General features: G+C 46.2%; 1 protein-coding gene across 4 annotated transcripts in view; it reads left to right on the top strand.

The window, feature by feature from the left end:
- Positions 1-22,119, top strand: part of LOC146510903 (stonustoxin subunit beta-like) — a 360,716-nt gene that overhangs the window by 103,068 nt on the left and 235,529 nt on the right. The window lies entirely within an intron of this gene.

Below are 22,119 nucleotides of genomic sequence, written 5' to 3'. Positions count from 1 at the left end.
TGTGTTTGTATGCACATGAGTGAGTGTGTGTGTGGATGTGGGTGTGTTTGTGTGACCCCCGGTTCTCCCCAGAGCTGGCAGATATCATTAATGAGCATAACCTGGCTTGGGACAAAGGTAGGAAAATATTCTGATTTAGCTTTCCTCTTTTAAGAAAGCTAAATGAGAATATTATTTGTTTGTCAGGGTCTGATTTGACTTATTACACCTTAGTGCTCCTGACAGAAGGATGGCAGCACAGGAGCCCAGAGAGAAAAGCTTCAGGAAGCCGACGGCTCAATAGTCCAACACAGGGTAACTCAGGGGCCTGACCATGTGGAAGGCAGTGGTGGTGCAGCACACGAAGCTGGGCGGAGGCCAGCCACGTGGAAGGCAGCATTGACGACGTAGGTGAAGCAGGTCCAAAGGCCGGCCACGCAGAAGGCAGCAGCGACACAGTTCAGGGAGGCTGCCCACGACAACAATGATGTCCAGCCAGTAGCCTGGAAAGTGGCCTGCAATGTTGAGGTGACAACTGTAGAAGAGCTGGGCATACTAGATATGGACGTGCAGGATGAGCAGATTGTGGACCAGACGACGGCAGGACCAGATGAGGATGGCGCTGCAGGCGATGGCATGGAAGCCGCAGGTGGTGAAGCTGCAGGCTGGATGGTTCCCTCTAACCCTCCGGCAGAGACAAAAGGCTGAAGCGGTTTCTCGGACCCTCCGGCAGAGACAGATGAAGGCTGGATGACTTCCTCGGACCCACCGACAGAGTGAGACAAAGTCATGGACAAAATCCATAAATCCGGAGAGCTGGTGCAGTTAAGGACTTCGCTAGAGGATCACCTCGATGGTGTCGAGCCCAGCAGAAATTGTGATTCAACTGAAAGAGGCAGCTTTATTTTGCTGTTCAAAACTCTAAATATGAAATATAACATAAAATTCAACTAAAAACTAGAAACACCAGAAACTTGGCCAGAAAACTAGGATTTAGGATTTAAGAGGATAGTTAACAACACAACAACAGACAGAGGAAAACACAGTGCTTAAATACACCAGGGAGTAATGAGGGAATGGGAAACAGGAGAGAAACACAGCTGAGACTAATCTGACATAACAACATGTCTTTGGACTGTTGGAAGAAGCCAGAGTACTCGGAGAAAACCCAGAGAAATGTGGGGCGAACATGCAAACACAGAAAATACCCAGCCTGATAGTGGAATTGAACTCAGGACCTTCTTGCTGTGAGTTAAAAGTGCTAACCCCTGTGCTACCATGCTATCCAGGTTATCAACTCAAATACTATATTTGTTAATGAAAATGTTCCACTCATACAATTTAGTTGTAAATACAAGTATAAAGGTAAATCATAAATATCAAAAAGGATTACAACATGCTTAAAAAAAAACACTTTAGTGTGACCCATTATAAATTCTCTTTGAAGTCTAAGACAGTGCGATGATGATTTATTTGCCCCCTTCCTGATTTCTTTCCTTTTGTTTTTTGTTGTTGTTGTTGTTTTGGTTTTCCTTACAAGTTTGCATACTTGTCACACTTGATGTTTCAGATCAGTTTTTAAATAATTATTTCTTCGATGATTAGAAAAATGATTATTATTTTTCTAGTAAAAAATGCTACCCAAACTTACCTGGTGCTACATGGAAAAGTAACAGTATCACCACTTCACAAATTACAGGCCTGTTTACGTTCTGACAAAAACAAATACTGTCAGACTAGAAACATTCATTGACAAATAGAAACTTCTCTCTAACAGTGAGTATAGATTTGGTATAAGCTGACTAATAGAGATCATAGAAGAAATTCCATCAACAGTGGTGGTTGATGGTGGTTAAGTGGTTATGACATTTCTTGATCTTAAGAGTATTTGACATAATTAACCTTGAAAAATTAAATAAACTAAATGGAAATCTAAAAGGCAACATTTAGTAAAAAAGAATGAGTATAAAGCTGAATGACTGGACGTTTGCAAGTGTCCGCTGGGATTGGAATGATGGGAGAGGCGTGAGTTTCTCAAAATGGGCTCATTGAGTCAGCACGGATAAGATCTTGGAGAGGCTACGGCTGCTGTGAATACTCAGAATAAGATCTCTGACTGCAGACTGGATACATCTCAGAAGGGCTTGCTTGGAAGAAGATCTCTGGGCGCAAATTGGATGACATCTCGGGGAGGCACACTGCTGTGAGTTCTCAGAAATCGGCTCCTTGAGCGAAAGAAATGACAATATCACAGAACGCAAGTATGGCGAAGCTCGCAGCTCTCCAACGGGAGATTGAGAGACCAGTGTTGGACTGTAAAACCAGTGTTGGGACTAACACGTTATTAAGTAACGCGTTACAGTAACTACGTTATTATTGTGGTAACGAGCACGGTAACTAGTTATTATGCCAAAATCAGGAACGCGTTAGTCGTTACTGGGATTTAGATAGGGTCGTTACTCGTTACTTCGTGTGGTGGCTATTGCGGAGCTTCCACAGATTCTGTAACATTAGCAAGTGGTGGAGGCAGCAGGTGGATGAGGGAAAGGGGACGCAGAAGGAAAAGAGACCCGAGGCGGCCGCCGGTCCAAGTGTGAACTGAACTTCGGGTAAGAAGTTATGTCCTGCAGGCTATCTGGGTCAGATATAAACCAAGTTTAGGTGGAGTTTATTTTCGTTATTCTGACTTTTTCCGTACTGCGTACTAGCTAGCATGACGGAGTTTCTATACAGCTGGGTGGGTGCTATGAAGTAGGGCTGGGTATCGTCACTGATTTCTAGAATCGATTCAATTCCGATTCACAAGGTCCAGAATCGATTCGATCCACGATTCGATTTAATTCGATTCGATTCACTTCGATTTGAATATGGGAAATTTTGACAGTCAGAAATATTATAATTCAGATTAGTACATTTACATATTTTTGTATCTATAAAAAGGAAGCTGACACACGCAAGACTTTATCAAAGGTGTGAGCATCACAGCAGATGCCTTTGTGTCAAAGTAGCTGAAGATAAAACACAGAAACACATGAAGGTGATTTTTCCTGGCCTGGGATTTTATAAAAATATTCTGCAGTACATCAAAAACGAAAGAAAACCATTAATCAACATATGAACATTACCTCTGAAGTTACAGCGGTTTTATTAGAGACACGGCTAAGCATTTTGCATAATTTTAAAAAGTTTAAATTTGTTCAGCATTGAACGGCAGAAATTAGGTTTTCTTTTCGGAAGTATATAAAACGGAAAGAAAAAAAAAAGACGGCCGATAGCGCTGTAAACAAAGGTAGACTTGTGCGTAACAAGCAAGCGAATAATGCAGAAAACCATACAGAGAGAGAGAGGGGGAGAGAGAGCTGTGCATCATGGTAGAAGCAAAACAGTAAAAGTAAGAGTGAATACATGACGATGTTTATGTGAAGTGTAGTTTGGATCTTCTTTTGCTGCTGGTTCGGTCAATATTGTTTGGAGAGACATCAAACTAACAGCTTTACAATCAGCGCATAAAGGGCGTGAACACAAAGCGCGGACCCGCCGACAGATCAGAATCAGCGGGCTGTCGGCTTTCAGCCCCGACTGTGAGAAATTCGACATCTGATTCTGATCCGCGGGCTGCGCTGTGTGTTTAAGTCTTTGTGCAGAATCCGTGTTCCTGCTCTCATTTACTGTTTTAGCTGTTTGGTGGTTGTTGAAGTTTTGTGAGATTTCACCTGAGATTCTGGCATTTCGGGCAAAATAAATTTATATTAAAAAATCGATTCAGGATTTTAATGAATGATTTTACGTAATCCAAGCCAGAATCGATTTTAATCGATAAATCGATTATAAAAACCCACCCCTACTATGAAGTTAATGATGTTGAACTTTATTTTGTTCATAAGTTATTAGAGTTGCCAACCGTCCCGTCTGGTATTCAGATAAAATATTACGCGTTTCTTATTGAGGTGAAAAGGAACAGTTTGTCCCGTAATTCAGCTACAATGAAAAAGGCACAAAGCTGGAGTTATTCTGTGTCTTTGCTGCACAGCTGCCTCTTCTTCTTTCATTCTCTCCCCTCTCTCTCCTGTTTCTACTTCAATCATGAAAACTGATCAGTGATCAGCTGATCGGCTCTCTTGTTTGTTTATCGCCCACTTTGCGCCAGAAAGAGGAAACCAGCCAATGTCACGTTAAACAACAGCAGCACGTTTAAGCTTGATCAGCAGTTGTTAGAATTTATTTAATATTAATTTCTAGTATCAGCTGATGTTTGCTGGAGCCACAGCTGCAAAAAAGCTGCTGGTCATAATGTCAGTTTGGTTATCTGGTGAGAGGGAAACATGAAGATGAAACCAGGAGATGTCCTTACTGAATCATCAGAGCTGAACAGGTGATGGAGAAACAGGTTTACCTTTTAGGTGACATGAATGAGTTGAAGGGAAGTTATGAACTGTTTCTGAGAGACAGATAACCCCAGGATCCTTTTTTAGGTAGCTGACAGCTGGTAACTGTGCAGGTGCGGATCTAGCAAAGTTTTGCCAGGGGGGCCAGGTAGGGCATTAACAGGGAGAGGTGGGCACAAAGAAAAACTTTTCTTTCTTATTCTCATTTAAAATGTGTAGCTTTTAAAAAATAATTATCTGAATCTTACAACAAACGATTGATAGATTGATACATATATACCATCAGAACAGTGTACATCACTGTCACAACAGCGTTTGTTTTCATTCAAAGGCTTTATCATTTTTCCTATAATGGTGGGCTGGTCTCTAGTCAAAACGCCCGGGCCGATTTTTTGTCCCAGTCCATCCCTGTATGCAGCTCATCTGCAGTCTGGTGTTACCTACATCTTCCTATTTAGAAGGCAGAATTTCCGAGTTCTGAGTACAATCAAAGCACCACGACTGCAGTTTTTGTGTTGGATGTAAAAGGCACACATGACGCTGTGACGTAGGCTAGAATCATGGCAGCGGTCAATGATGGTCCAGGCGTGGGATTTCTCTCGTGGAAATATGCACATTATCTTTTCCTTTCTATTGGTAGGTGGCACAGTGCACTTGTGGCAAGTAAGCAAGCTAGAAGACTGGCAAAGTTATGGAAGCAACACATTAATAAGAGAATTCTGAGTAAAACCAAAGTTACTTTCCCTAGTAACTAGTTACTTTGAAAGTAATGAGTAACTTGAAGTAACTGAGTTACTTTTGATAGAAGTAACTAGTAATGTAACTAAGTTACTATTTTAAAGTAACTTACCCAACACTGTGTAAAACTGCTTTGAAATTCATATGAGCTGTTCGCACTAAAGTAAAAAGCACCATCACCTATGCGGATACCCCTTTGGCGCCAGCGGCGGTCTCAAGGCTGGAGCCGAACAACAACACCCTGATAACGACTGTGTTTAGTCTGTTCTTCCCATTCCATGCAAGGCCACCTGGGTTGGCTGGAAGACTGTTTACTTAGCCTGGCAGGGTGAAGGACACTGTCTCAGCTGAACTATGGATACACACACACATACACATACACTGATATGCACACACTCATCCCTCCTCCCTTTCCAAACGCCTTGACGCTTATTCCCTTCCGATGCTGCACCCTTTACCCACCCCTGTTGCTTGTCATGTGTTTCTTTGGTGTATTAAGAGTTTTTTCATGTGCAGAGGTGTTTTTTTCTGTTCTCAAACTGATCTCCCTGATGGAGCTCATTTTGGGGGGAGTCATTTTTTTCTCCTTATCTTTCCTCTTGTGGTGCATTTTCCATTGTTATATCTCTGACCTGTCTTCCACATGTGATGTTTTGTGTAATGTATGTATGGTTGGAGGGTAAGATGGCGCCGCCATTGCGTGCAATAGGTTGGGAGCCTTATTAAATTTCCCCTTGTGGGACTAATAAAGGTATATCAAATCAAATCAATTATATACGCAAAATGTAACTCAAATTAGCACTAACACAATTAAATGGGGAAGAATCAAATAAGTGTAAACTTCATCCTGCTCTCTGTGATGAGAAGTTTGTACAGGAACTTTGATCTTCTCTCTTTTATGTCAGCAAACATCTCAATGAGCTTCCTGTTAGTTAGTTTTCTTTTCTATGGACAGTAAAGCCAGAGCTTTAAGATGACCCTGTATCATAGTGTTTCTGAGGTTTTGAGCCTCTTTAAAGTTGAAAAAATGTCCGAGATTCCTGACTGTGTGAGGAGCATCTTGAAGACTGACAGTCTCTGTCAAAGTGGTCTGTAGATTCCTTTCTGCGGGAGGTCAAAGAATTCTCAGTAATGATGTGCGGATCGATCCTGAAATATCAATTCCTTCGATACCAATCATTTATGTTTTAGAATCGATTCTCACATTAAAATATTGATATTTTAGTAATTTAGGGTAAATTTGTGTCACGGAAAAGACGGACCCAAGCGCGGTTCTTTTTCACAGAAACACAGTGCGTTTATTTACAGTGAAACAGACAAGCAAGTCCAACAATTCACTCAAAAGTGCAATTTCCCAATTGTGCTCTTCCCTTGCTCCCAGTGCGCTCCGTGTTGTAACTCCCTTGGTGTGTGTGCTCCCCAACTCGCTTCTCCGCTCGCCCCTCCTGGAGGAAGAAGGAAAATCCACTGTTAGCCACACGCTCGCCAAATCACAAACTCACGTTGCTCGCATGGACTATACCAGTTCGGAGTAATAATCCCACGTCGACTGTCGCCGCGAGTCCAGGTTAAATACCTCTTTCTAGCCGGGAGGAAATATTACCAACGGCTGGTCAGGTAATCAGCTGCAGGTGGCCGGCAACAGCGAAGGGGGACTCCCAATGACGACAGTCGCCAGGACACGCCTCTCCCATGGCGCTCACTTCCGTAAACAGCCCAAGGACTGGGGAGGGAGAAGCAAACACACACACAGAGAAAACATACACACAAGCAGAGTCGTCTGGAAGGACCGTCCGACCGTGACAGTACCCCCCCTCTAACGGGAGCCACCGGGCGACCTGCTAAACTTGTCTGGATGCCGGCGGCGGAATTCTCTCACCATGCGATGATCGAGAATGGCAGACCGCGTCACCCAAGAACGTTCTTCCGGACCGTACCCCTCCCAATCCACCAAAAACTGAAAGCCCCTACCGCGACGCTGGGCATCCATTATGCGAGTAATGGAATACGCCGGGGCGCCGTCGATAATCCGGGCAGGTGGCGGGGGCCCGGAGGGCAGGCACAAAGGGCTGGTCCAGACGGGCCTAATCAGAAAAACATGGAAGACGTTATGTACCTTCATGGCAGGCGGAAGGGCCAGCCGGACCATCACCGGGTTCAGGATCTCTTAGATGGCGAAGGGGCCAAGAGACCGAGGGGCCAGTTTCTTGGACTCAGTCCGAAGAGGGATGTGCTTGCTGGAGAGCCACACCCGCTGGCCGACCTGATAATCCGGAGCTGGAGTGCGGCGGCGATCCGCCAATGCCTTGTTCCGCTCGGCCGTTCTCAGGAGCGCTGCGCGCGTGGCCCGCCAGACCCGACGACAGCGCCTGAGGTGGTGCTGGACCAAGGGAACCGCCAGCTCTCCCTCAGAGATGGAGAGGAGGGGGGATTGATACCCCAGCGATGCCTCGAAGGGTGAGAGTCCAGTTGCTGATGAAGTGCTTGCGTTGTGGGCATACTCCACCCAGGCCAACTGGTCGCTCCAGGTTGCTTGTTTTGACGATGCGACGCAACGCAACATGGCCTCCAGCTCTTGATTGGCCCTTTCGGTCTGACCATTAGTCTGGGGTGGAACCCGGAGGACAAACTGACCTGAGCTCCCAATTCAGCGCACAACTCCTTCCAAACCCGCGAGGTGAACTGAGGGCCACGGTCGGAAACGATGTCCTGGGGTATGCCGTGGAGCCGAAACACATGCTGTGTCAGTAACTGGGCCGTCTCCAGGGCAGAAGGGAGCTTGGGCAGAGCAATGAAGTGGGTGGCCTTGGAAAAACGGTCAACAATGGTTAGAATGGAGGTATTACCTGAAGAGGGAGGCAAGCCGGTGACGAAGTCCAGGGCAATGTGCGACCACGGGCGTTTTGGAGTGGGTAACGGTCGCAGGAGGCCAGAAGCAGGTAAGTTGGAGGTTTTGTTCTGTGCGCACACCGGGCATGCCGCAACATAGTTCTGGACATCGAGAATAAGAGAGGGCCACCAAAACAAACGTTGTAGAAAGGAGACAGTGCGATTTTTACCTGGGTGGCACGAAAACTTGGCGGTATGTGCCCAGTGAATGACCTGACTACGCGCCGTGGCCGGAACATACAGTTTCCCCTTCGGGCCCGTGCCGGGGTTGGGCTCACGTCGCTGGGCGTCCCTGACCACCTTTTCAATCTCCCATGTAAGTGCGCCCACAATGCAGGTGGGGGGCAGGATGGGTTTGTCCTTCTCGTCCTCATCGGTCTCCGGTGCGAACTGGCGCGACAACGCATCGGGCTTAGTATTCCTAGAACCGGGCCTGTAAGTAATGGAGAAGTGAAAACGAGTAAAAAATAAGGCCCACCTGGCTTGTCGGGCATTGAGGCGCTTGGCTGCCTGGAGATACGCCAGATTCTTATGGTCCGTCCACACCACGAAAGGCTGCTCAGTGCCCTCCAGCCAATGTAGCCATTCCTCGAGGGCCAACTTGATGGCGAGCAACTCCCGGTCGCCCACATCGTAATTTCTCTCGGCCTGAGACAACCTGCGGGAGAAGAATGCACAGGGATGTAGCTTGCCGTCGATCCGTTGGGAGAGAACCGCTCCCACACCCGAATCGGATGCGTCCACCTCTACGATGAAAGGCCAGCCGAGGTCCGCCTGGATGGGGACCGGAGCTGAGGAAAACAGGTGCTTGAGCCGATCAAACGCCTGCTGGGCTGCGGAGGACCACTGGAAAGACAACTTAGGAGAAGTTAGGTTGGTTAGAGGAAGGGCTACCTTGCTGAAATCCCTGATAAAGCGGCGGTAGAAATTGGCGAAGCCCAGGAACCTCTGCATCTCCTTGCGGGTCTTGGGAACAGGCCATTCCACTACGGCTTTGACTTTGGCTGGATCAGCTCGCAAACGTCCCTGTTCCACAATGAAACCCAGAAAATAAATAGTTTGCACATGGAACTCACATTTTTCCGCTTTGACAAAAAGGCGATTCTCCAATAGGCGCCGTAGAACCAGACGTACATGGTTGATGTGCTCAGTCTGCGACCTGGAAAAAAACAGAATGTCATCCAGATACACGAAGACAAAATGGTTAATAAAGTCCCTGAGCACATCATTAATCAGGGCCTGGAAGACTGCAGGGGCGTTAGTAAGACCGAAAGACATCACTAAGTGTCACGGCTGGGGGCAGTCGTGTGGTGTATTGAAAAAGGATCCAAAATGCAGGTACTGGCTGGGGTGCGAGTGAGTGTTTATTTACAGAGGTGAGAAGGTGACAAAACAAGAAGAGCAGAGCAGGGAGTAAACAAACCTAAACTGGGAAAACTAACGAACAAAACTTAGAGTCCAAAAGGGCCCAGACGGACAAGTTCAGGGGGCCGACCCGGAGGCCGACAGCGCCAGAGGCCAAAACAGTTCAGTTCCGGGGGCCGACCGTGTGAAAGGCAGCGGCAGTGGGGCAGGTCCGGAGACCGGCCACGCAGTAGGCAGTGGCGTGGAAATAGTTCTGGGGGCCGACCGTGTGGATGGCAACAGCGGCGTGAACGCAGTTCTGGGGGCCGACCGTGCACACGACAGCGGCGGCGACAAAGCAAGTCCGGAGGCCGGCCACGGTGGCGAAGATGCCCAACATGCGGCCAGGCAGATGACCGACGATGTTGAGGCGGCAGTTGGGGACCTGAAGGCTGCGTGGCCTTCGCAGCACCAGACGAGACGGAAGCTGAGGCTGGACCAGACGAGGCGGAAGCTGAGGCTGGACCAGACGAGGCGGAAGCAGAGGCTGGACCAGACGAGGCTGAAGCAGAGGCTGGACCAGACGAGGCTGAAGCAGAGGCTGGACCAGACGAGGCTGAAGCAGAGGCTGGACCAGACGAGGCTGAAGCAGAGGCTGGACCAGGCGAAGCTGAGGCAGAGGCTGGACCAGGCGAAGCTGAGGCAGAGGCTGGACCAGGCGAAGCTGATGAAGCTGATGAGGAGGCTGCTGCAGGCGACGCTGAGGATGCTGAAGCGGGACCGGGCGACGGCGTGGGTGAAGCCGAAACTGGACCAGGCGAGGGTGGAGACTCGGAGGCTGCAGCTGGCGAGGATGATGAGGCAGGAAGCTGGCTAGGTTCTCCTGAACCTCCAGCTGACGAGTCTTGGGGCTGGACGGGCTCCTCGGGCCCTCCAGCTGATGAGGCAGAAGGCTGGACGGGCTCCTCGGGCCCTCCAGCTGACGAGTCTTGGGGCTGGACGGGCTCCTCGGGCCCTCCAGCTGATGAGGCAGAAGGCTGGACGGGCTCCTCGGGCCCTCCAGCTGACGAGGCAGAAGGCTGGCTAGGTTCTTCTGAACCTCCAGCTGACGAGTCTTGGGGCTGGACGGGCTCCTCGGGCCCTCCAGCTGACGAGGCAGAAGGCTGGACGGGCTCCTCGGGCCCTCCAGCTGAAACAGTCACAGAACCAGTGGGCACCGCAGCCCCTGGCACACACAGGACAGAACCAGCAGGTGCGGAGACCTCTGGCAGAGACAGAACAGAACCAGCAGGTGCGGGGACCTCTGGCAGGGACAGAACAGGACAAGCAGGCACACAGGCCTCTGGCAGGGACAGAACAGGACCAGCAGGCACTCGGGCCTCCGGCAGGGACAGAACAGGGCCAGCAGGCACACGGGCCCTGGCAGAGACACCGGTAACTGAAACTGCGCAGGGCACTGGCTTTGCCCAGGCAGCGCTGGCACGGTGCAGTTCTTAGCTGCCGTCTTGGCCTCCAGGGGTCCAGAGTCGGCTGAAGGCAGAAACTCAGCCTCTGGGGAGGCCCTGGGGCGAATAACAGTCTCTAAATTAGCCAGTTTTTGAGAAACTAGAGTGGTTTTAATGGGTTTGTCTCTCCGCTTAAAATGGGTGCTAGGAACGGGATTCAAAATGGGTGGCACAGACACAGCCTCCAGTATGGAGGGAGCGGGTGACCGGGCTAATGGAATAGATGCAGGCTGGGCTAATGAACTGGATAAAGGCTGATGTACTGGTTGAGGTGAGACTGGAGTTGGTGGTGGAATGGATGAAACCCAGTCAGTTACTGTTATGGATGTTTTGAAAATGCCAACTTGTGACAGGTCAGTTACCACGAAGGTAGGTAAGCGCCGTGTACTGTCTCTACTCTCCCCATGAACAGCCCCAGAAAACACAGTCCCAGAAGCACCAGCGTCCTTAAAACTCACCACAGCTGGTCGTACAGGGGTCCCTGAATCCGGCTGTGGGGTGAAGCGCCGGTGGTGCGAATGTTTCCTCCCCACCGCTGACGGCTCCGACAGGCAGGGAAAAACCCCTGGGGGGTCGGGCCGTGAAACCTCCGGTGGGTGAATCTGAGACGGCTGCTTTGTGGCGATCGTTGTCCGTTGTTGCTGGGCAGAATCTTCCCAAGCTTGCACCGCTTCACGGGCTTTATGCAGCTCAGCGATTAAGTCTGTAAATCCCCGGACCTGGTGGAGATAGGGATTTCCGGCCAGGATAGCCTCAATGGCATTTATCCCCACCACCTTCGCTCGTGCATTGGAGGTGTGGGTTACCCAGTCCACCAGGCGTAGGGCGCGTGTGAGGTCACTCTCCCCGGGCAAGTCCGCTGGATCCATCTTGTGGTCGCGTCGTACTGTCATGGCTGGGGGCAGTCGTGTGGTGTATTGAAAAAGGATCCAAAATGCAGGTACTGGCTGAGGTGCGAGTGAGTGTTTATTTACAGCAGTGAGAAGGTGACAAAACAAGAAGAGCAGAGCAGGGAGTAAACAAACCTAAACTGGGAAAACTAACGAACAAAACTTAAACCAGACACTCACGGGAGGAGAAGCAAAATGCACAAAGAGAGATGGCAGAGAGACACAGAATGAGTACCGGGTAACATAGAATAATGCAGACTGACATGGAATTAATCAGACGACGCGACAGAGAGCACAGGAAAACACAGGGCTTAAATACACGGGGAGTAATCAGGGAATGGGCCACAGGAGGGAGACACAGCTGGGAGCAATTAGGCTAACGAGACAGGGGAGAGGTAAAACTGAACACACTGACATGAGACATGAACTTTCAGAATAAAACAGGAAACTAACAGACACAGAGAACCAGACCAGACACTGAACTTGACAGGCAGACTCAAGAGCAGACACAATAACACCATGGACAGACAGAGAGAACACAGGCAGGCATGAAACAAAAACACTAACACATAGCAAACCTAAACAAAAGACAAAACAGAATAACCGAGAACAAAGAATAATATAAAGAAACACAAAACACAGAGTCCTCAGACTCAGGACCATGACACTAAGTATTCGAAGTGCCCCAGGTGGGTGTTGAAAGCCGTCTTCCACTCGTCACCCTTGCGGATGCGAACCAGGTGATAGGCGTTCCGAAGATCCAGTTTGGTAAACACGACCGCCCCCTGTAGTAGTTCGAATGCTGAGGCCAGCAGGGGGAGTGGATATTTATTCTTAGCTGTGATCTTGTTCTGCCCTCGAAAGTCAATGCAGGGACACAGGCTCTTATCTTTCTTTTCCACAAAAAAGAATCCTGCTGCTAAAGGTGAAGTAGATGGGCGAATAATACCTGCAGTCAGAGACTCCGTTATGTAGCGTTCCATGGTCTCGCGTTCCGGTTTAGACAGACTGTAGAGCCGACTTGTTGGCAGGGGAGCGCCTGGGAGTAGGTCGATTCCACAGTCGTAAGGCCGATGTGGAGGCAAAGACGACGCCTTACTTTTGCTGAATACCTGGCCGAGATCATGGTATTCGGAGGGCACCAAGGACAGGTCGAGGGGTGAGGAGCTTTTCGCAGAGGCGGTCCCGGGATTGTCCAGGACAGTGGCAAATAAACATTGTTCATGACACCGCGTGCTCCAGCCAGTTACACACCCTTTGGCCCAGTCGATTTGGGGGTTGTGACATTGGAGCCAAGGAAATCCCAGTACCAGTGGTGTGTGGGGGGCTTTGAAAACTGATTTTCTCAGAGTGATTTCCCGAAATAATGAGTGTAACCTCCTGAGTGCGATGTGTGACGGAGGTTAGATGGCCGCCATTTAAGGCTGAGACCTTCAGGACCTCTGGAAGGGGAAGTAGGGACAGGTCTAAGATTTTGGCTAACTCTTCGTCTAGGAAATTTTGTTCAGAACCAGAGTCAATGAGTGCGCAGCAGGAGTGAGTGAGGGAGTGAGACATTATTTTGGCAGGGCAGCTGAGGTGAGGGAACGCTTTAGTTGTGGCGCCCGCCAGTATCCCCACAATTACTGACGGGCCGACTCTTTTACTCGGTCTGGGCAGGAGTCAACAAAATGTCCTCTTTTTCCACAAAGAAAGCACTCACCGGTCCGTGGTTTGCGCCCCAGTCTAGAGGAGGAAAGCTTGGCTCCGCCGAGCTGCATGGGTTGCTCTTCATCCCCGTGTTGCTCCTCCTCACTTCTCCACATCAGAGTAGGAAGGTCCCTAGATGTACCCATGCTCCCAGCAGGCCGCCGACGATCCCCGGCTCTTTTGCCGAACTCCCGCATGTGGTCGTCTAAGTTAATACACATATTGATTAGAGCAGACAAAGCTTTAGGCAGTTCCTTGGTTGCTAACTCACGCTTTATGTTCTCGTTAAGGCTGTTGAGGAAGGCTCCACGCAGTGCTTTCTCCTCCCAGCCCGACTCCTCCGCCAGGATCCAGAATTCCACGGAAAAGTCAGCAACGCTCCTCCTACCTTGCTTCAAAGAAAACATGCGATGACCTGCGGCGTCCGAGCTAGCGCCTTTATCAAATACACAGCGAAACTTGCTGAGAAAAACATCATATGACACAGAGGGCTGGGTACTTAAAACCGCCTGAGCCCATTGAAGCGCCTGCCCAGTCATAAGTTGCACCAAATAAGCGATTTTAGCGGAATCAGAGGCAAAGGCACAAGGTTGCTGTCTAAACACAAGAGAGCATTGCGTCAAAAAACCCCGGCTCTTCCCCAACTTGCCGTCAAATTTTTCAGGCGCGGGGAGTGAGTACTCTCGCTGACGCGGTGGAGGTGAAGGAGGAAGCGGACAGGCTGCCGCGGCTTCCAGCGAAGGGGCGGGCTGCGTTGGAGCCGTATGAGGTGAGGAAATCAACATACCTTTAAGCTCTGTTATGGCTTGCAGAAGCTCGGTTTGTTCCTTTGAAACGTGCTTCAGCATTTCCTCGTGTCGCTCCAAAACCTCCGCTTGGAAAGACGGCTGGCGTGAAGCAGAATCCGCTGGGTCCATGGTGGTGGGATTATTCTGTCACGGAAAAGACGGACCCAGGCGCGTTTTTTTTTCACAGAAACACAGTGCGTTTATTTACAGTGAAACAGACAAGCAAGTCCAACAATTCACTCAAAAGTGCAATTTCCCAATCGTGCTCGTCCCTTGCTCCCAGTGCGTTCCGTGTTGTAACTCCCTTGGTGTGTGTGCTCCCCAACTCGCTTCTCCGCTCGCCCCTCCTGGAGGAAGAAGGAAAATCCACTGTTAGCCACAACCTCGCCGAATCACAAACTCACGTTGCTCGCACGGACTATACCAGTTCGGAGTAATAATCCCACGTCGACTGTCGAGTCCAGGTTAAATACCTCTTTCTAGCCGGGAGGAATGATTACCAACGGCTGGTCAGGTAATCAGCTGCAGGTGGCCGGCAACAGCGAAGGGGGACTCCCAATGACACACCTCTCCCATGGCGCACGCTTCCATAAACAGCCCAAGGACCGGGGAGGGAGAAGCAAACACACACACACAGAAAACATACACACAAGCAGAGTCGTCCGGAAGGACCGTCCGACCGTGACAATTTGTAGTTTATCATTAACAGGAACACAGTGGAAAGAAACTATAACATTCAGATTGTCTACATTTGAAGGAACTACTTCCTCTTCCGCCTTTTATAGTTATGTGAGAAATACAGCTGTATAAATGTGTCGCAGCTGCTGGCGTGCGCACTCACAAAAATGGCTGAGCGTAGTTGGAGTCATGTGCGGACATATTTTACCTCCACAAACAGCTGAGACGTAGTTTGCGATACATGTGGCAAAAAGTGAGGAGTTGTGGCAACACCACTAACCTTGTCAAACACCTCAGATTAAATCATATCACACAATATGACGAGCGTATGTTGAGGTGAACTGAAGAGGGGAACATCAGTTTTTTTTATTTCTATATGATGAACTCTGCATCATTAAGTGATAGGAACAAGTAATCTGATGTCCTGTAATCATTATGATGCTATAATTTGAGATACAATAAATAAAATAAGTTTTTGTACAAAGTATCAGTACCAGATCAGTATCGTCGATACCACCCTGAATATTACTTGGTATCGGATCGGAAAGGAAATCAGTGGTATCGCACATCACTAATTCTCAGTCCTGTAGTGCTGCTAATTAAATATTTTGAGGGACTTGCTTTGGTGTCCATTAAACGCTGATTATCTCTTGGTTATGGTGGTTATTATCTCATAACCACCATCTCTTAGAGGAACACACTTAGTTTTATTTATTTTCAGAGTATGAATACATTGTAGTCAATGGTGCAAAACATTATCTTTTATTTATAATTCAGGACAAAAACATCCATCTTTTTATGGTGCTAATCCAGTACCAATGGTTGTAAGTATCTATTGATACCGAGTAATGATCCAATTACTCAGTATCAGCAGAGTTGTCATAAATTATCAATAAGCTGCATTCATCTCTGTGAGGAATGCAGATTATTAATTTACCACTGGTAATATATTCTTTAAAGGAAACATGAAGCTCAAATTAAAAAACATAAAAAACAAATGTATCAAATAAACACATCCAAGAACATACGTTTACTGAGCTGTTGGCATTAAGTACTGAAACAATGAATGAAAACAGATTAATCCAGTAAAAACATTAACAGTAATGGCTAGTGGTTTTATTGATCTAATTTATTGATCTAATTTATTTTCACATGTTTTTTTTTTTTGTTTCAGTAACTCTTTAGGCTGCAAACTCATTTACAGTCTCAGCAGTTTCCCCTTTTTCCTCACATAGCTTTGCAGCTGACAGGATAGAGCTGGAGCCAGTATTTATTATGCTAGCATGAGTATAATAGGAAATATAAAAGCTCGCCAAGAAGCATTATGCAGACTCAGCATCTTTCTAGCTTTTTACATAAAGTCTGTGACTGAAATGATCAGAAGTGAAAGTAAATGAACAAGTGAGAAAAAGCAATATTGTTTTTTTTTTGTTGTCATATATTTATTCCCAGACATGTCAGCTTACTCTGACCTCAGTTTATAGTTTGAGAAAAACTTCTTCAAACATATAATCACAAAGTAAGTAAAGTAAGTAAGTAAAACTTTATTTATATAGCACCTTTTAAGATAAAAATCGCAAAGTGCTTCACAGAAGCTAAAACCTAAAAATAAAAATCAACCAAAAGCAAGTTTAAAAAGATGAGTTTTTAGCTGTTTTTTTTAAAGCGACCACTGAGTCCACAGATCTCAGGCTCAAAGGGAGAGAGTTCCACAATCTGGGGGCCACAGTTCCAAAAGCTTTGTCGCCTTTTGTTTTCAGCCTCGTGTGTTGGACAGCAAGCAAGCCCTGGTCACATGACCTCAGGGACCTGCTGGGAATGTATGGATGTAAAAGTTCACTTATATATGTTGGTGCTTGTCCATGCAGAGCCCTGAAAGTCAAGGTCAAAACCTTAAACTGGATTCTGAATTTAACGGGGAGCCACTGCAGCTGAATCAGCAGGGGTGTGACATGGGAGTACTTGGAGGACTTGGTCAGAAGCTTTGCAGCAGCGTTCTGAACAACTTGCAGACGCTCCAAAGAGGCTTTACATAAACAAGTAAACAAAGAATTACAATAGTCCAGACGAGATGAAACAAATGCATGAATGACAATTTCTAATTCGGAGCGCGATACAATGGGACTCAGCTTAGCAATGTTTCTCAAGTGATAAAAACAGGAGCGAACCAAAGATTTTACATGGGCATCCAAAGTCAGAGCTGAGTCAATACTAACACCAAGGCTCCTGATAGACGGTTTGGCCAATGTAGCATGTTTTAGGAGCACAAACAAGAACTTCAGTCTTCTCCTCATTTAGTTGAAGAAAGTTTCCAGCCATCCAACATCTAATGGAGTCTATGCACTTATGCAAAATCTGCAGCTTGGAAACATCATGGGGCTTAAAGGAGATATCTAACTGAATATCACCTGCATAGCAGTGATATGAAATGTCCTTAAAAGTGCTCAATAAGTGTTGAAGAGGAAGTAAATACAGTAAAAACAATAAAGGCCCCAAAACTGAACCTTGTGGCACACCATAGGCAAGAAAAGTAGAAGAGGAACTGTACTTAGAGGTAGCCACAGAAAAGGATCGTTCATGCAAATAGGATTCAAACCAGTCCAAAGCAGCCCCTGATATACCCACCCAGTGTCTCAGCCTATCTAGCAGAATATGATGGTCCACAGTATCAAAGGCGGAGGTCAGGTCCAACATCAACAGAACGGAGCACTCTCCTGCATCAAAATGTTGTTGGAGACTCTAAGAAGTGTAGTTTCAGTAGAGTGAGCTCTACAAAAGCCAGATTGGAATTTATCCAGAATGCTGTATTCATCTAGACAAGCTATAAGCTGCTTAGCCACAACCTTTTCTAAAATCTTAGAAATGAACGGTACTTTTGAAATCGGTCTGTAGCTACTGAGAAGAGAAGCATCAAGCTTAGGTTTTTTATAACAGTGGGTGAATGACAGCATTCTTACAATAAACAGGGACCTGACCAGAAACCAGTGAGGTATTGATAATTGTGAGCACACAGGGACCAATAGACTGAAAGACATTTTTAAATAAAGATCCAGGTAAAATATCAAGAGAGCAGGAGGATGCTTTCATCAAATTAACTAACTTGACCAGCTCAGGTAAGGACACAGGTAAAAATCTTTCTTAAATTACAGGCCTAGCTTGAGTTGGAGCAGATAAGAGAGACACAGAAGGAGAGATATTGTTCCTCACGTTACTGACTTTTTCAACAAAGAAAGAAATTTTTCACAATCTTCATTTGATGAAATTGGGACAGCATGTGGAGCAGGAGCAACAATATCACTAATGGTGTCGAATAGTACCTTAGGGTTACCTCTGCTTTTAGACACTAAGTCTGAGATATAGGCCGCCCTCGCATCTCGAACTGAAGTGTTAAAAGAGACTAAGAGGTCCTTTAAATGAAGGAGATGGACATGCAAACGTGTTTTCCTCCATAAACGTTCAACCTTACGGCAGCAAGGCTTTAACCCTTTAAAACCGGTCGGAGCGGGCACGCTCTGTTTTGCGTAACTATTTTTAAATCCCGGTAGCTCTGCAATCACGTGAGCTAGCGCAATAATTTTTTTTGCATATGAAACCTGAGGAGTTGTACTTACATCTTATGCCATCAGCTTGTCCTCGGTCACAGTTTCCTTCCACATATAGCTTTGCAAAAACTGCATAAAAAGTGCTTGCAGCAACAAAAACATAATATTCCAGAAACAGGCTTTACCGATCCGATCAGCTGTTCATAACACTTCCTACATTGGATTAGATGTCAGCGCGAACTATCGCATGTCCGCCATGACCTGCCCGAAACCGGAAGTGACGTCATGTCGCGGAAATGTAGTTTTATATAGTTTTATCGTCCGGGCCTCAATGAGCCTATACTGGTGTTTTTAAAAGTTATGTTTGACTTTATGACTTTCTGTGTCGTTTCTGGGATGCTTAGGACTCATATTGCACTGCTGGAAATAGTTTATTTTGATGCACATGCTGCTTTTTTGCAAATTTGCATCATAATATTTATTTTCGTTTTTCCTGCAGTATATAAAAATTGGTGTATTTCAAAAATAAAACTATGAAGGCACTCAAAATAAATTTCCTGTGGTGGGAAACTATTTTGTGCAACTTTTTTGTATTTACAGTTTTGAGGGATAAGCCTCTTAAATTTCTCTAACTAGAAATATATGTTAAAAAAACAAAAACGATTTTCAATTTTTTTGTAGTTTATTGCACTTTTTTGCAATTTATGTAATCACTATGCACTTAATGCAGACATATTATTAAAATTTAGGCTATAATGGTTGTATTGATGTATAGCAACTTGAAATGCTCCCAAAAATGGCTCCACAGCATGTAAACATATAATATAAGCTCTGGCGGACTTGGTTCTATGGTAGGTCTTAAAGGGTTAAGAAGCGAATGCTGTCATTTATCCAGGGAGACGACTTTGAAACCGGAGCTAGTCTAGCTTTGACAGGACAAACATTGTCTAAAATACAAAGACAATGATTATTAAAAAGATTTGTTAAAAAATGAACATCTTTATAAGGAGATAAAAACTAAATTAAAAGCATCAGAAAATTTTACAGCAGTAGAGGAAGTTAAGATGCGAGAGCTAACCACATGTCGAATAGGAGAGAGGGACAAATGAAAAGACAGATTAAAAAGAATACAATGATGATCCGAAATAAAAATGTCCTCAGTACAAATAAAATCAATGTTTAAACCTAAAGTAAAAACAAGGTCAAGTGTGTGTCCTTTGGTGTGTGTGGGACCAGACACATGCTGAGTAAAATGAAAAGAATCCATGACGCTAAGGAAACCGCTAGCAAAGAGGTCAGAGTCATCATCAATGTGTATATTAAAATCCCCGACTATAACCAGTCTGGACAGCTTCAAAGTCGAGGATAAAAAGTCACTGAACTCCTTTAAAAACATGCTGTTTAGGCCAGGTGGACGATACACTACAGCACAGTAAAATGGATCTTTATTTCCAATTTTATCCAGCTGTAGTTCAAAGGATGAAAAATGTCAGACCATTGAGCGACAGTAAAACCGGCTTCCAAACACCGCAGCGACACCTCCTCCTTGACCCGACAAACTGTTGGTGCAGCAAGAAATACCTGTAAACTGCTGTTTGTATGCAGTCAGCTGTGGAAATACAGACAGAACTAGACCAAATGGATTGGAATAATTTTCTGATATCTGTTATGGTTCCCAGGGGTAGTGTCACAATAACAAAGAAAAAATTCCTGCAAATACAGATAAAGCTCAATAGCAATGAAGACACAGTGGAGTTGGCCTGCCTTCCAGATTTTATCTCTTGTTCAAGTTTGAACAAACATTAACAGTATCCACCTGTGTATTACTGTCTTTCACTCCCAGTGTCCATTTCTTTTTTTTTTCTTTTTTTTTGCCTGTTCCGTTTGGTTATTTTGCCATCACAATTATTGTCTAAAGGCAAAGAAAGATGCCCAACGGATTTCCTTTACCAAATGGACCATCCCAGCCTTGCCGTCTTGGTGTATTTGATTCACCTTTGCTTTTATTGTTTAGTTTATTTTCACTTGCTAAACACGGGACAGACTTGACTGGGGAAAAGAAAAAGGGAGAAAGAAAGAGGGAAAGAAAAACAGTAGGGAAGAGGAACAGTGATAAAGGGCAAAATATAAAACCAATAAAACAAAGAGTCCCAGTGTTCTTACTGTTTGCATATGCCAATCTTTCAAAATCATAAGCAGAAAAATAAAAGTATTTACACCTGAACTTTCCACATTTTTGTGAGGGCTGTGGCAGCAGACCCTGTGTTATTGTGCAGAGCAAACACTCAAAGCAGGCAAAGACGTAACAAAAAGTGAAGCATTTATTAGGGCTGAAAACAGGTGCAAAGAGACACAAGGAGAGGAACATAAAAGAGAAAACAGAAAAGGGTGACAAGACATTGAAGTCAAAAAGTCAAAGTAAACTTTATTGTCATCTCTGCTATATACCACACACGATATAGCAGAAACAAGACGATGAGGCTCCAGTTGCATCAGTGCAGAAAAACATACACAGCCCCAAAAAGGGACAGAAAAGCCATGCGACCAGATGTTTGCTTTATGGCTCACTCCCCGGGCCTCACACCCTGGCTCCAGGGTGGGGCCCCGGTAACCCTATCCTAGGCAGAGTTAACTGTTCCATTGTTGTTCTTCTCAGAGGGGTCTCCTGAATTGCTCTTTGTCTGGTCCCTCGCCCGGGACCAGTTTGCCATGGGAGACCCTACCAGGGGGCAGAAGCCCCTGGACAACATAGCCCCTGGGATCCCTGGGACATACAAACCCCTCCACCATGGTAAGGTAGCAGTTGGCAGAGGGAACGAGTCACAGGAGAAGGAAGCGGGAGATCGACAGATGGATTGATGATTCAGATGCTGTACCTGTCCAGCGTGGTGAAGAGGGAACTCGATGTAAAAGCGAATCTCCCAATTTACAGGTCGATCTACCTCCCTACCTCACCTATGGGCATGAGCTATTGGTAGTGACAGAAAGAAAGAGATCGCGGATACAAGCAGCAGAAATGAGCTTCCTCTAAAGGCTGGCTCTCTCTTAGAAATAGGGTGAGAAGTTCAGCCATCCAGGAGGGGCTCTGAGTAGACCTGTTGATCCTACACATCGAAAGGAGCCAATTGAGGTGGTTCGGGCATCTGATAAGAATGCCTACTGGGCGCCTCCTGGGTGAGGTGTTCTGGGTCCCAGTGGGACACAATTTTTTGTGAAGTTCATCGGGACTTCACAAAAAAATGGCTTGCGAAGCTATCATATGTGTATATGCATATTCCATACATAACACTAGCAATGTATGGAAAATAAACAGACTGTTTTAAAAATTATATGGGTTTTTTTGGGGTTTTTTTGCACTGTACAGCGCTGAAAGGTCATGTTTGTTAGCTGCTGGGCTATATTTTCTCTTACCAAAAAGTACAACTCAGGCAGCGCTTGTTCTGTGAAAAAATTGCAACCAAGCGAGTCACATTGTACATAAAATGTTGTCAAGTACTGAAGAAGCATAATTTGAAATAGCACTGAGGAAGGTTGCTCAGTGAAATGTGTGCAGTACAGATTCCTTAGAGGAACTAGTCCAGTTTCTCAGAGACAAGGAAAAACAATATGTGCAGTTGTGGTCCAGCTCTGGATCATTCAGACAGTATGCTAAACCAACGCTGATGAACCCTCAGAGTCAAAGGAAGACCGTT

The sequence above is a fragment of the Neolamprologus multifasciatus genome, chromosome 9 (assembly GCF_963576455.1).
Source record: "Neolamprologus multifasciatus chromosome 9, fNeoMul1.2, whole genome shotgun sequence".
NCBI classification, from domain to species: domain Eukaryota; kingdom Metazoa; phylum Chordata; class Actinopteri; order Cichliformes; family Cichlidae; genus Neolamprologus; species Neolamprologus multifasciatus.
This window is presented reverse-complemented; position numbering and strand designations above follow the sequence as displayed.